At 39.7% G+C, this 14,867-nt stretch overlaps 1 pseudogene across 1 annotated transcript; it reads right to left on the bottom strand.

Annotated features, from left to right (window-relative positions):
* Positions 1-376: 376 nt before the first annotated feature.
* Positions 377-1,214, bottom strand: LOC128590604 (histone H3.3A-like; annotated as a pseudogene). Its single transcript, XR_008381300.1, has one exon. The product of XR_008381300.1 is annotated as a histone H3.3A-like (transcript).
* Positions 1,215-14,867: the final 13,653 nt, after the last annotated feature.

Genomic DNA, 14,867 nt, shown 5'->3' with positions numbered 1-14,867 from the left:
AAATGTACTTTATTGCTTTACATGTATACCTTGGTAGGCAAACAACAACTTCTTTAACAATTGTATTATTGTAAAGATGAATTAAAGTTGTGCAAGTTTCTATATATGCCTGACTTGTATGAGCCAAAAGTAACTATCATTTTTTTTAATGTAAAACATTTAATTTAAAAATGTTGACACTACAATATATAAAATAGCTATTATAAATGTACATAGTGTATTCTATAGCTGCCAGGTTTACTTTTTTTTTTTTTTTAAGGAAACTGTAAGTTTACACTGTGGTTAAGACTTGTATATCTTCACCCTTGAAAAAGCCCACATTCTATCACAGTGATGTATGGTCAGACTTAACAGCCCCAATTGTTAAACACTTGGATCAAGTCTTAACCAGTTTTATTGCAAAAGGACCCTGTACACATTTATCAATTCTAGTACCTTAATAGCTACCCAACAAGTCATTAACATACAGAAACATGCATCATGAGAAGCAAGAAATATCACCCATCCCTTCTGCATATTAGCAACTTGTCACTCCTGAACAACAATGCTCACATCACTGAGGTCTGTGAACAGTCACTTTTCGCATTCATCCTGAGTGAAAGATGGAATGACTTAAGTACAAATGCAACATATTATAAACAATTTCTTACAAAAAAAGTCACAAATTAAACCAAAGTATTTTACAGAATTTACTACAAAACACCATAAAAACTGCCTTCACTTAAGCTCTCTCTCCCCGTATCCGGCGAGCCAACTGGATGTCTTTGGGCATGATGGTGACTCTCTTAGCGTGGATGGCACACAGATTAGTATCTTCAAACAAACCCACCAGGTACGCTTCACTAGCCTCCTGAAGCGCACCAATGGCCGCACTCTGAAACCTCAAGTCGGTTTTGAAATCCTGGGCGATCTCCCTCACCAACCTCTGGAAAGGCAGCTTCCGAATGAGCAGCTCTGTCGATTTCTGATAACGACGAATCTCTCTGAGCGCCACGGTGCCTGGGCCTGCAGCGATGAGGTTTCTTCACCCCGCCGGTAGAGGGAGCGCTTTTCCTGGCAGCTTTGGTGGCCAGCTGTTTGCGGGGGGGCTTTCCCACCAGGGGATTTACGAGCGGTCTGCTTGGTTCGAGCCATTTTCTTTTACCCAACGCCGAAGTTTTAGGCCACTTCTCAGGGCGCCGCGCTGCTTCTGGTACCCAATGAAGAGCCACAGTCGCCGAGCAAAGAAATGATGCTTTCCCAACGACCGACCAAACCGCTCTGCGCTAGTAACTATCATTTTATCAGTCACTATCAAGGCATGCTGATTCTTAGCTTCCACATCTAATTAATTACAAATGAACTTCCTAACTATTTCTCAAACCCATCTTTTTCTCCCCATCACCACTGACATGGCCTTTTTTCAGGCTACCATCATCTCTGGTTCAATTAATTACCATTGCCTTTTAACTAGGTCTAAATTAATCTTCCTTTAATTCATGCTTCAAACTACCACTAGTGTGTTATTTCTAAGAACTGGGCCTAATCATATCTCTCCCTTGTTTAGAATCCTTTAGCGACACCCAACAGACTAACCAGACTAAAATGAAGACTAAAACGAATAAATCTTAACTGCTTAGTATGTCATACGAGCCCTTTTAGATCTGGCCTATATATCCTGCCAGCATCAAATCCTGTCACTCGTTCCAACTCCATCCCAGGAATTAGCAAAATGCTTTGCACGTCATTATTTCTTTTCTTTTCTTTCTTTCTTTTTTTTTTTTTTTTTTTTTTTTTTTGAGACAGAGTCTCACTATGTTGCCCTGGGTACAGTGCTATGGTGTCACAGCTCACAGCAACCTAAAACTCTTGGGCATAAGCAATTCTCTTGCCTCAGTCTCCCAAGTAGCTGGGACTTCAGGCGCCCTCCACAATGCCTGGCTATTTTTTGGTTGCAGTTGTCATTGTTGCTCGGCAAGCCCGGGCTGGATTCAAACCCACCAGCTCTGGTGTATGTGACTGGCACCCTAGCCGCTGAGCTACAGATACCGAGCCTGCACTTCAGTATTTCTTGAATTAATGATTGAATTGTTTAAAGACCCTAATACACAGAAAGGTTAAGTAACTTGTTTTTTCTCAGTATAAGCTGCTATAAGCACTAGAAAATTTTTTCTCCTTTCTAAATCCATCAAATAATAAATGAAGTATGCAGTTGTATGGCTCTGCATAAAACAGTCATTAACTCAGGCTTAAAGAATCAAACGTTTGGTCCTAAATAAAACATCTTCCTTCTTTCGATAAGGCAGATTATAAAAATTGAATAAACATGGGGTCAGGATCTGAGTCATGAAGTTGCCCCTGCATTCATATTCTTTATTAATGCCTTCCCCAGTTTGGCCCTTCACTACGTAGGAACATCTATTCAAACCATGTGCTGTGAGTTTGCCCTGCATGTGCTTCCCCTATGGGCTATTTCAGGGAAATTACCAGCTTTCAAGTGAAGTCTCCGAGTAATGCCGAGGCTCCAAGCAACTGTGTGCTATTTTACCATCATCCCTTATGTCTTTGACAATTTGCAATTCTATAAATCACAACATAAACATAATTTTAAAATAATTTTATTCATATGTTTCAACTCTCATAGGAAATTGTGCTGTGCTTAATGCATTTAATAAATCATTAAATAAACCAAATGAAAGTAGAATGTGATATAAATAGACATGAAAGGCTTTCCCTGAATGAAATTTAAGTTTACAAATGAGCCAAGAGACTTGACCAATGGGAAGGCAGCCAGAATGTCTCAAGGGGGAAAAAAGCAATATACAAACAACTGCATATGGTTCAATGTTAAAATGATTCCTGCCTATTTCCCTGATATATCAGTGCAACTATTTAGACTTATAAGTTCATGTTTCATTCACTCTGAATTTTCAAACTTTTTAATGTTCCTCTCTGACAGAGCTCATCATCAAATGATGGTATTCCAGGCTAGTGTATGTTCAAAGTAGTGAATTATGATTTTTTCTTTTTGAAATCCTTAAAGCTCTTGTTGTTTTTCTTCTGTTCTTGCTAGCATACCCATTTATGCAAGTTCTGTAAATTAAATATAATCCCTGTCCTTGATATTCAGGATGAGTATGTGATAGAAATTAAGTCTTGTAGTATTCTTTCAATCTTTTCTTAGCTCTTGAATCTCTGATTCTGTTTTGAGACATGTCAAGGATATCAATTATGATCAGTATGTCAGTAAATGTTATGAATACCCTTAATAATATCACTTTCAATTAATTTTATTAAAAAGCATATACTACACAGCACTTTTGAAACTGGTGAAAACAAAGTTAATATAAATAAGCCAAGCACAGTGGCTCACTGGATTACACCTGTAATCCTAGCACTATAGGAGGCCAAGGTGGGTGGAATGCTTGGAGCTCAGGAGTTGGAGAGCAGCCTGAACAAGTTGGAGACTCCATCTCTAATAAAAACAGACAAAAACTAGCCAACTACCCAGCCAACTACCCATGGCATGTTCCCCATACATGCCATATATGCCATAATTCCAGCTACTCACGAGGCTGAGACAAGAGAATCACTGAAGCCCAAGAGTTTGAAGTTGTTGTGACCTATGATGCCCCAGCGCTTTAACCTGGGGCAACAAAGAGAAACTCTGTTGCAAGAAAAAAATTAATATAAATAAAATAATAATTGAGTCAAGTGGACAAGGAAAAGTCAATCAATTTTCTCTTGTATCCTTAAATGATGAGTTATATTGATGAATTACTGAACAAACAAACAAACAAACAATAGTATTTAATGAAGAGAAAGACAGAATATAAGTAATCATTTTCATTTCCCTAACATACTTTTTAAGTCCAGATTTTGCTACTTTGCTTAAATTTGAATAACGAGGCTCAGAACTAGCTCCTAATTTCCAATGAACTTTAGTTTCTAAACCTGAAAATTAAAAGGGTAGATTGGACATTTAATCTCTAAATGTTCCCTAAAACATCTTCTACTTGCAGCATTTTGTAATTTCATTATGCTTTTTGTACATTATAATTTCTCAGTCCCACTTTGGTAATTTTTATACTTGTAAAGAAATGTCTTATTTATTTTATTTATGGCTTGAGATTAAAAATGAGTATTTTCTTTATATAATATTCAGGGAACAGAACAGTTTCCTGTTATTCAGAAGGAAGATCACAATCCTAAAGGGACAAGAAACATCATAAAATCTCTTACAATTATTGTCACATATTTATGATGACCCTACCATGAGAATGGGGATCTGGGCCCTTCATTTCTGATTGTCCAGAAAACCAAACAGTTATCCAAAATGAAGATCGTTTTTATTTTAAGAATTGGACTTTTGAGACAACAAAAAATACTACAAGACCTATAATGGCCATATCTAATAATAGTATTGATGACTAAAAGACTCCGTACTTTGAAATATATACTCTAAGTAATCTTTACATGTAGAGTAGAAATAGGCTTCTTTCACATATAAATATGATAGAGCTAAAACACCAAGTGAGTTACTTGGTTCTCTGCTTAAGAACAGCAATTGAATCCAACTCCTTTCTGCTGTATAACAGAGAAGATATAGTATGGTGGGGAATGTCACAGGATGCTGCCTGGTCCTCACGTCCTTCAGTGAAAAGGTCCATCCGCTGCCTCTTAGTAGCCATTTTTGCACTTGGCAGCTGCCCGCAGCTGTTTGGAACAAAAATTGAAACTCTCCCCTTTCATGGTCTATCCATTGGCTGAATTGTAACAATCAATATTTCCAACAATTGGATCAAGAGATACTAGCCCATTGGTCAGAAGCCCTCAGTCTGGAAGGCCATGTGACCTATGACTGGGTGCTGAATGAACCTTAAAGTATCAAGATAAGGTTGGAGGAAGGGAGGGAGAGAGAGGAGGAGGGGGAGAGAGGGAGAAAGGGGGGGAGTGGGGGAGGCTGAAAGACAAAGAAACCTAGATGGCAGGGGAAGAGACAGAGAAATGGAAAGAGAACTACATCTCTACCCTTGAGTTATATTTAAAAAACTCTATCTCAATAAAATCTCATCTTAATTCAATTTATTTTGAGTTGATTATTATTTCTTGTAACAAATCCTTCACTCAGGATCCAGTGATTCTCCACTCGGGCCGTGATTCTCTCTCTAAACCTGCTTTTCTGGATCAATGTGGTATCCAGTATGTATTACCAATATTTGCAAATGTAGACAAGTGGATTCCACAGGCCATAAAAGTTATTTATTTCCATAGATGATAACTTGACACAAATTACATTTCAGGTAACTTTTTTGCTATAAAAGATCAATTTCCTTTCTAATCGACTTTGAGAAATGAAAGAAGCCAGGCAGGATCTTTACTCAGATCCTGAATTTTCCCTTTCTATACTTTCTCTGTAAAAATAAGCTTTTGCTCTGTTTGTTGTTATTAGAAAGGATCTACTATGAAAAAGTGGTGGAAACTATAATTGATTTGTGAATCTTTGTTATTTCTGATTATTTCTTAAGCCCAAAGGGTACATAAAAAGGTTTTTTGCATTATACATTTTAATAAACTGGCATGAGCAATGGTTTATCTCACATCAATTTTGAAAAAGTGTAAGAATATTGCTTCTGACATCAACAATTAATCCCCTTACTTCAAATCCTTTTTCCATATATATCTGTCAGGTTATATGGGTGTACATCCACATATGACATCAACTAGAAAAGGAAAACCTTTTTGACATAGAAAACAGGGTTTATCATAGGCATTTTACCTCACCCAATTGTGAGAAATAGCTAGTCATCGTAAGTCTGTTACTCCGGCATCTAGAGCTGGGCCTGAGGTGGGCAGGGTTGGGGGTCAGTAAGGAAAGAGGGACCTGAACAGGGAAAGGGAAGGATAAACTGCAGCCGAGGTCAACCTCTCTTGACCTCCAACTTAAGTGATGGAAACTACAAGTGATTCATAGGAGTTTATGTTATATCTGATTACTCCCTAAACCCAGGAAAGCATGCAGCTACTTAAAAATGGTTTTTGAACTATAAATTTTAATAAACTAACATGAGAGAAGCTGATGCCTTTGTGACAGAGCTCAGCATGCACCTTGCTCAGAAGTTAAAGCTGCAGACTTTGTCACTAGAGGAGGCGCAGCAGACACCCCTGCCCACCACTGCCTCACACCAACAAGGTGAGCCCACAGACAAACAGCAACACGAGAGAGCTGCCAGCACAGCAGTGCCCCGACCTTCTGAGCACAACAGGTCATGCCTTTTGCTTCATTCCACCTCTGCCTATTCTCCCAAATGTCTTTATATACCGCTTGCATCCCATGTTAACCTGGAAGCAGTCAGGGAATTGGGGAAAAAGTATTTCCAGATTGGACACTCTGTAAATCCACCACCCCACGGTTCTTGCTTGCTACCATCCTCTGATCCATGAGAAACCAAGAAAGCCCAAATCTTAACTTCTTCATTGATTTGACAAGTTATTCTTGGGTTAAAACAAGAAAAACTATAACATGACCAAGTTTTAAGTTTAGTTTCTTTTTTTTTTTTTTTAACCAGGATTACAGTGCTTTGCACACCACAGGGCACATTAATATTGCTGAGTTAAATTGAATTAAATTAGATTAAATATAATTAGGTACTTTACAACCTACAACCAGGTCCTTGACCTAATCCCTCTTTGTTTTCTGGGTCAATGTCCCTTGACCCTTGGGTCAAGCCTCGTATTTAGTTTTCATCTGCTTTCTCTTCCCAGATCTTTCTTGAGTAATAGCCAGTGATGTACAGCACAGTATAACCTATGGTCAGTCCCCATGGCTCTTTAAATTTTTGAAATTATAGAGACAGAGTATCTGATGACAAATGGCTTGGACTTCTAAAATATTCATCTAAATGGAAACTATACCACTAGAGATGTTGCACTGCGCTTCTCTAAAAGCAAAAACACAGCCCTTAATTTTAGCTATTTGCAAAGATTTTCTGGGTGGCTCAGTTCATTTTTATATAAGATAAATCCACTTGTCTCCTGTTAGTGGAGGTCTGATTTCTCCAACACAGGTTTTTAATGTGTTAGAAGATATTGACCTTCACGAGGATGTATGAAATCTATGCATCCTCTCTTCAAAAACAATACCAAAAAACATGTAATTTTAGAGGAGTCAGAATCTGTATTTGTAGCCCAAATACAGATCCTCTGGAAATAGAAAAGACTCCAAATTAAGAAAGCTTTTTCTTGCTTAAATGATGATGATTATGAAGAGGAATACTTGAAATCTCTAAGAGATTGATTCACATGTATCATATTACATTAAAATCCCCGGAAGAGGGTGGAGAACACATACATCACAGTTTTTTAAAAGACCTAGAAGCATTCTCGTTAGGCAGTGACTCTGTTTCTAACAGTGTTTTGGAGTTTGAAAGCTGCCTCCCTCCATACAAACTGAGTTTTGACGTATTATCATTGCCGTGTGACCCCTGCCTGGTGTTCTCACACAGTGCTTTGTACTTAACCAATGCCCAACTCTTGTGTTTTAAAACATTTTAAATCACCACATATTGTGTGGATATTTTATTTTCCTTTATGAAAATGTTCTCAAAAAAAAAAAGAAAAAAAAATGTTCTCAAATATTCTTTTTTTTTATTGTTTGGGATTCATTGAGGGTACAAAGAATTAGGTTACACTGATTGCAGTTGTTTGGGTAAAGTCCCTCTTATAATTGTGTCCTGCCCCCAAGAGGTGTGCCGTACACCATGACCCTCCATCCTCCTTTCCTCTCCCTGATCCTTCATTCCTCTACCCTATATTTTTCCATTTGATGCATGGATCTCAAAGTTGTTTTTTTATTCTCTGTTATGCTGATCTAATGTCAAGGTTTGAATACCATACATAATCTCCCAACAAGGAGGAGATTTCTGTTTTAGTAATTGAGACCAGCTTCTTTTGGAAAGTAGCTTCCCACAATTTAAAAAATGTCCAGTTTCACATGGAAAAGTTTTTTCAGCCTACACACATCTGTATAGGTTGTCCAGAGTCTAAATCCTAAAGTGAGGGTCTGATTTTTAATTTGTTCTGGCATGAGACTGAGCATAACATCTGCTTTGCACATGTTTTACCTTTTATCCCTTCTGCTCATTACTATAGTTTTTCTATCCGAAGATCTCCAACTGGAAATGTTTTGAAATTTTGATCCTTATTCTCAAAGATAAGGCATGCAAAAAACACGTTAACTCTGCTTAAAACTCAGTATAAATGTTATATTATCAAAGTGAGAAAATACATGGATTATAAGACAAAAAAGCTCAGCTAACTGAGGGTCTAGAACTGGCTTCTCCCCAGAAAGGCAGCAGGGACATGTGAAGTACTGCTCAAGTATCACTAGGCCCCCCTCACATGGTTGTGGTCCTGCCTCACGGCACTTGTACGGATCAGGCCATGTGGGCACTATGCCCCCCCTGCAAGGGCACCACTTTGGGGATCAGGCAGAACTCTGTCCACTAAACTCTACCCAGCTGAAGTCTGTCACTCCCAGAACAGTCAGGAACAGGCAGGGAGAAGGGGTTGAGGGACTGGTTCTGACAGAGAAGATGAAATCCTCACACTGTAATACTGTGGGTGGGGACAGAAGAGAGGAGAATATTCTGAAAAATTTATTGGATCTTTTTTCCATATATAGTCTGTGTTGCTTACCCATGGAGATACTTTCTAAGAAATGCCATTACACGATTTCACCATCGTGTGAACCTCAAACTCTTACAAAGCTAGGTGCCACAGCCTACTACACACCTAGGCTATGTGGCACTGCCTATTACTTCCAAGCTACGAACCTGCACAGCATGCGACTATACTGAGTACTGTGTAGGCAATAGCAACACAGTGGTAAGTAGGTAAGTAGCAAAACATATCCAAACATTGAAAAGGTACAGTGAAAAATAGGGTAGAATGGATTAAAAAATGGTATGCCTGTATAGGGCATGTACCATAATGGGGCTTATAGCACTGGTGGTTGCTCTGGGTGAGGCAGGAGGCGGGTGTTCAGTGAATGTCAAGGCCTAGGGTATCACTGTACCCTGCTGTGGACTGTAGACTACACTAAACTTATTAAAAAATATTTTTCTTTCTTCAAGGATAAATTGACCTTGGCTTAGTGTGACATTTTTACTTTATGGACTTATAAAATTTTCTGTTAACTTTTTGACTCTTCTGTAATAACATTTATCTTAAGACATATATTGTACAACTGTAGGAAAATATTTCGTTTCATTATATCCTTGCTCTATAAACTTTGATGTATTTAAAAACCTTTTTTTTTTTTTTTTACTTTTTTACTAAAAGCTAAGACATGAGCACACACATTAGCTTAGGCCTACACAAGGTCAGGATGATCAATGCCAATGTTTTCCATCTCCACATTTTGTCCCACGGGGAGGTCTTAACAGGCAGTAACAGGCCTGGAGCTGTCATCTCCCGTGACAATGCCTTTGTTTAGAACACCTCCTAAAGAACCTTCCTGAGGCTGCTTTACAGCTAACTTTTCCTTTTTTTTTTTTTTTTTTATTAAATCACAGCTGTGTATATTGATACGATCATGGGGCATCATTCACTAGCTTCACAGACCGTTTGACACACTTTAATCACACTTGTTAACATAGCCTTCCTGGCATCCTCTCAGTTACTGTGCCAAGACACTTACATTCCACATTTACCAAGTTTCACATATACCCTTGTAAAATGCACTGCTGGTGTAATCCCACCAATCCCCTTTCCTCTACCCACCACTCCTCTCCCTCCCCTCCCTTTCCCCCTTCCCCCTATTCTTAGGTTGAAACTGGGTTAGAGCTTTCATGTGAAAACCCTAAATTAGTTTCATAGTAGGGCTGAGTACACTGGATACTTTTCTTCCATTCTTGAGATACTTTACTGAGAAGAATATGTTGCAGCTCCATCCACGTAAACATGAAAGAGGTAAAGTCTCCATCTTTCTTTAAGGCTGCATAATATTCCATGGTGTACATATACCACAATTTATTAATCCATTCCTGGATCAATGGGCACTTGGGCTTTTTCTATGACTTAGCAATTATGAATAGGGCTGCAATAAACTTTCTGATACAAATATCTTTGTTACGATGTGATTTTTGGTCTTCTGGGTATATGCCCAGTAGAGGGATTACAGGATTGAATGGCAGATCTATTTTTAGATCTCTAAGTGTTCTCCATATCTCTTTGCAAAAGGAATGTATTAATTTGCATTCCCACCAGCAGTGTAGAAGTGTTCCCTTTTCTCCACATCCGCACCAACATCTCTGGTCTTGGGATTTTGTGATATAGGCTAGTCTCACTGGAGTTAGATGATATCACAAAGGAGTTTTGATTTGCATTTCTCTGATGATTAAAGATGATGAGCATTTTTTCATATGTATGTAGGCCATGTGCCTGTCTTCTTCAGAGAAGTTTCTCTTCAAATCCCTGGCCCAACCTGCAATGGGATCCCTTGTTCTTTTCTTGCTAATGTGTTTGAGTTCTCTGTGGATTCTGGTTATTAAACCTTTGTCAGAGATATAACCTGAAAATATCTTCTCCCATTCTGAGGGCTGTTTGCTTGCTTTACTTACTGTATTCTTGGCTGTGCAGAAGCTTTTTAGTTTGATCAAGTCCCAGTAGTGTATTTTTTAAGCTGCTTCAATTGCCCAGGGAGTCCTCCTCATAAAATACTCGCCCAGACCAATTTCTTCAAGGGTTTTCCCTGCACTGTCCTCTAATATTTTTATAGTTTTGTGTCTTAAGTTTAAATCTTTAATCCAGTGAGAGTCTATCTTAGTTAATGGTGAAAGGTGTGGGTCCAGTTTCAGTCTTCTGCAGGTTGCCAGCCAGTTCACCCAGCACCATTTGTTAAATAGGAAATCTTTTCCCCACTGAATGTTTTTAATTGGCTTGTCAAAGATTAAATAACAGTAAGTAGCTAGATTCATCTCTTGGTTCTCTATTCTGTTCCAGACATCTACTTCTCTGTTTTTGTTCCAATACCATGCTGTTTTGATCACTATCAATTTGTAGTATAATCTGAGGTCTGGTAGCGTAATTCCTCCTGCTTTGTTTTTATTTCTGAGTAATGTTTTGGCTATTCGAGGTTTTTTCTGATTCCATATAAAATGAAATATTGTTTTTTCAAGATCTTTAAAATATGACAGTGGAGCTTTAATAGGGATTGCATTGAAATTATATATTGCTTTGGGTAGTATGGACATTTTAACAATGTTGATTCTTCCCAGCCATGCGCGTGGTATGTTTTTCCATTTGTTAACATTTTCAGCTATTTCTTTTCTTAGAGTTTCATAGTTCTCTTTACAGAGATCTTTCACATCCTTTGTTAGATAAATTCCCAAATATTTCATCTTCTTTGGCACTACTGTGAATGGGCTAGAATCCTTAACTGTTTTTTCAACTTGACTATTGTTGGTATATATAAAGGCTACCGATTTATGAATGTTGATTTTGTAACCTGAGACATTGCTGTGTTCCTTGATCACTTCTAAAGAGTTTTGTAATAGAGTCCCTAGTGTCTTCATTGTCATTTTGTTCCAAAAAATTGGTGATTTCTTTCTTAATCTCATCTCTGACCCAGCTATCATTCAGCATAAGGTTATTTAAATTCCATGTTTTCATATGAGTATGTAGATCCCTGCTGTTACTCAGCTCAAGTTTTATTCCATGGTGGTCCGAGAAGATGCATGGAATAATTTCTATTCCTTTAAATTCACTGAGGTTAGACTTGTGCCCTAAGATGTGATCGATTTTGGAATAAGTTCCATGGGCTGATGAGAAGTATGTGTATTCAGTTTTGTTAAGATGAAATGTTCTGTAGATGTCTGCTAAATCCAAATGTTGGATGGTTAGGTTTAAATCTAAGATTTCTTTGCTCAGCTTCTTGTTGGAGGATGGATCCATCACTGCCAAAGGAGTGTTCAAATCTCCGACTATTATGGAGCTGGAGGAAATCAAGTTGCTCATGTCTGTTAGAGTTTCTCTTATAAATTGAGGTGCATTCTAGTTGGTGCATAGATATTAATAATTGAAATCTCATCATATTTAGTATTACCCTTAACAAATATGAAGTGACCATTCTTGTCCTTCCTTACTTTTGTTGGTTTAAAGCCTATTGTATCTGCAAATAAAATTGCAACACCTGCTTTTTTCTGATTACCATTTGCCTGAAATATGGATGACCATCCTTTCACCCTAAGTCTGTATTTATCTTTTAAGTTAAGATGTGACTCTTGTATGCAACAAATATCTGGCCTGAGTTTTTGTATCCAGTCAGCTAACCTATGCCTCTTTAGAGGACAGTTTAAACCGTTCACATTAATGGAGAATATTGATAAGTCTGGTGAAATTTTGGATATCGAGTTTTTCAAAAGTCCAGTGGGCATTTTTAATCCTTTCGCCAGTGTGGAAATTGGAGTTTGATCCAAAGTTTCTGAGTGAGTTTACTTTTGTGGTATAGGATTGTGTTGGTCATTATCGAGGATAGATCTGAGAATATCCTGAAGAGCTGGTTTGGTTATGGCAAATTTCTTCAACATATGAATGTCATTAAAGTATTTAATTTCTCCATCATAAATGAAACTCAGTTTAGCTGGATACAAGATCCTGGGTTGAAAGTTATTTTGCTTTAGGAGATTAAAAGTCGATGACCACCCTCTTCTGGCTTGAAAAGTTTCAGCAGAGAGATCTGCAGTCATTCTAATATTCTTCCCTTTGAAGGGAATGGTTTTCTTTCTCCTGGCAGCTTTGAGGATTTTCTCCTTCATATTAAATTTAGTGAAGTTAATTATGATATGCCTGGGGGATGTCTTATTGGGGTGAGTCGTGCTGGGGTTCTGAATCTGTCCGCTATCTGAATTTAAGAATCTCTAGGCATGTCTGGAAAATTCTCTTTCATAATTTCATGCAGAAGGGCCTCTGTGCCCAGCGAGGCCACTTCATCCATTTCAGGAACTCCAATGATTCTGATATTTGCTTTCTTCCAATTATCCCAGAGCTCTCTGAGAGAATAATCCGTTTTTGCTCTCCATTTCTCTTCCTCTTTGACAGTTTGGGAACATTCAAAGGCTTTATCTTCGATGTCAGAAATCCTTTCTTCTGCTTGCTCCATTCTGTTGCTGAGGGATTCTACTGTATTTTTCATATCTTTGAGGGCTGCAAATTCTTGCTTCAGTGTATCTAAGTCTTTGGTGGTTTTGTCTTTAAATTCGTTAAATTCTTGAGACAACTTTTGAATTTCTCCTCGAGTTCCTAATTCCACTTTATTAATGTTGTCTGCAATCCAAATTCTGAATTCGATTTCTGTCATCTCAGCCAGTTGTTTATGAATGGGATCTTCAATTACATCTATCATATCTGTCCTGGGGGGGGGGGTGATCTATTCTGGTTATTCATGTTACCAGAGCTTTTCTGCTGATTCCGCCCCATGGTTGTTTTACTCCCTCTGATTTTTTTTCCCCTGGGGCTTTGTCAAGGGCCTGTACAGTGTTGTGGCCTGAGAAACTGGGGCCCTGTCTGGTGTAGTGGGGCTAAGTGATTCTGTCTTGTTTTCAGCTGGTTTCTGTTCCACGCTAGTGAAACAGATACTCCGGATTGAAGTCTCAGCTGTGGAGAAATATCCGCAATTAAGTCACCCCACCCCCACAGGCAAACAATTGGAAAAGAAAAATCAAACCTTCCTACCACCGTGCACCCAGGGCACCACCTGATTTGTCCTCAGGTGATTGGTTCAGTTCAAAGGGTCCAAATCAATTGTCTCAGTCTGCACCTGTCTCGGGTGAGAGAGTTTAAGAGGTCTCTGGGAACTGGATCACAGGGGTCTGGTGACTACTCTGGTGTGGCTAGCTCCAGTGCTGCGTGGAGTCAGGAGCTACCCAGCCAATAGATCAGTCTGGGAAGGTTGATGCCTCCTTCCCCACCTTGCACCACTTCACACCCAGTCACTGATAGCCCTGCAGTTGGCTGACCCAGTTGCCTGTAGTGAACCGGTACTCTAGGAGTTTGCACCTGCCTGAATCACAAGGAAGTCTGCCAGGCCGCTGCGCTCTGCCTCTCTCTAGCAGGAGGAGGTGAGGCCTGACAACCTTGGGTGCTTGATGAAGGTTGGGGGGGTTTTCACTCAGATCCAGTCTCGCCCCTGATTAATGTTACTGACAGAACAGAATAGAATAACTTTGTGGTTCCCCTGCAGAAGAGAAGCTGAATTGAGTTCCAAATCAGCTTGTCTTTGCTCTTGTATTGTCTATAGGCTGACGATCCTGAGGGCCAAGTGCGTATTAGGTTCAGTAAAGCGGACCTCTGGGTCAGCCCCGCCCTGGCAGTTTCCCCAGTTTGCAAGTTGGTGTTGCCTCAGGCAAATCCTATACTCACAGTCTTTGGTTGCCCAGGTGTGGCTTCAGAATATTCTGTAGTGAGCCGTATTGCTAGCAAAAGAGGGCTGCTGTTTTATGCCTCAGAGAACAACTGCTCCGGTGCAGCTCCCTTCTGGCCAACAGTCCTCTCTCCGCTCCCATGCCCCAGAGTCTGCACCGACCGGCTGCAGCCCCGGCACTGTCTACACCCCTCGAGCAATCGCCCAAGAGTCTGGACTCCTGGGGGACAGGCCTCCAGACCTTGGAGCGAGAGCGGAGGGGAGCGCTGGGAGCCCAGGGTTGTGGGCAGAGAACACACACAGTTTTACGCCCGGCCGTATTGTCGCCAAAAGATGGCTGTCGCACTGTGCCTCAGGGAACTGCCGCTCCAGTGCGGTCCCCTCTCTGCCGACTGTCCTCTCCTCGCTCGCGTGCCCCGGAGCTGGCACCGACCAGCTGCAGTCCAGGCAACGTCCACACCCCTCG

This window comes from Nycticebus coucang, chromosome 7 (genome assembly GCF_027406575.1).
Source record: "Nycticebus coucang isolate mNycCou1 chromosome 7, mNycCou1.pri, whole genome shotgun sequence".
In the NCBI taxonomy this organism is placed as follows: Eukaryota; Metazoa; Chordata; class Mammalia; order Primates; family Lorisidae; genus Nycticebus; species Nycticebus coucang.
The sequence above is the reverse complement of the archived record's forward strand: the minus strand, read 5'-3'. Positions and strand labels throughout refer to the sequence as shown.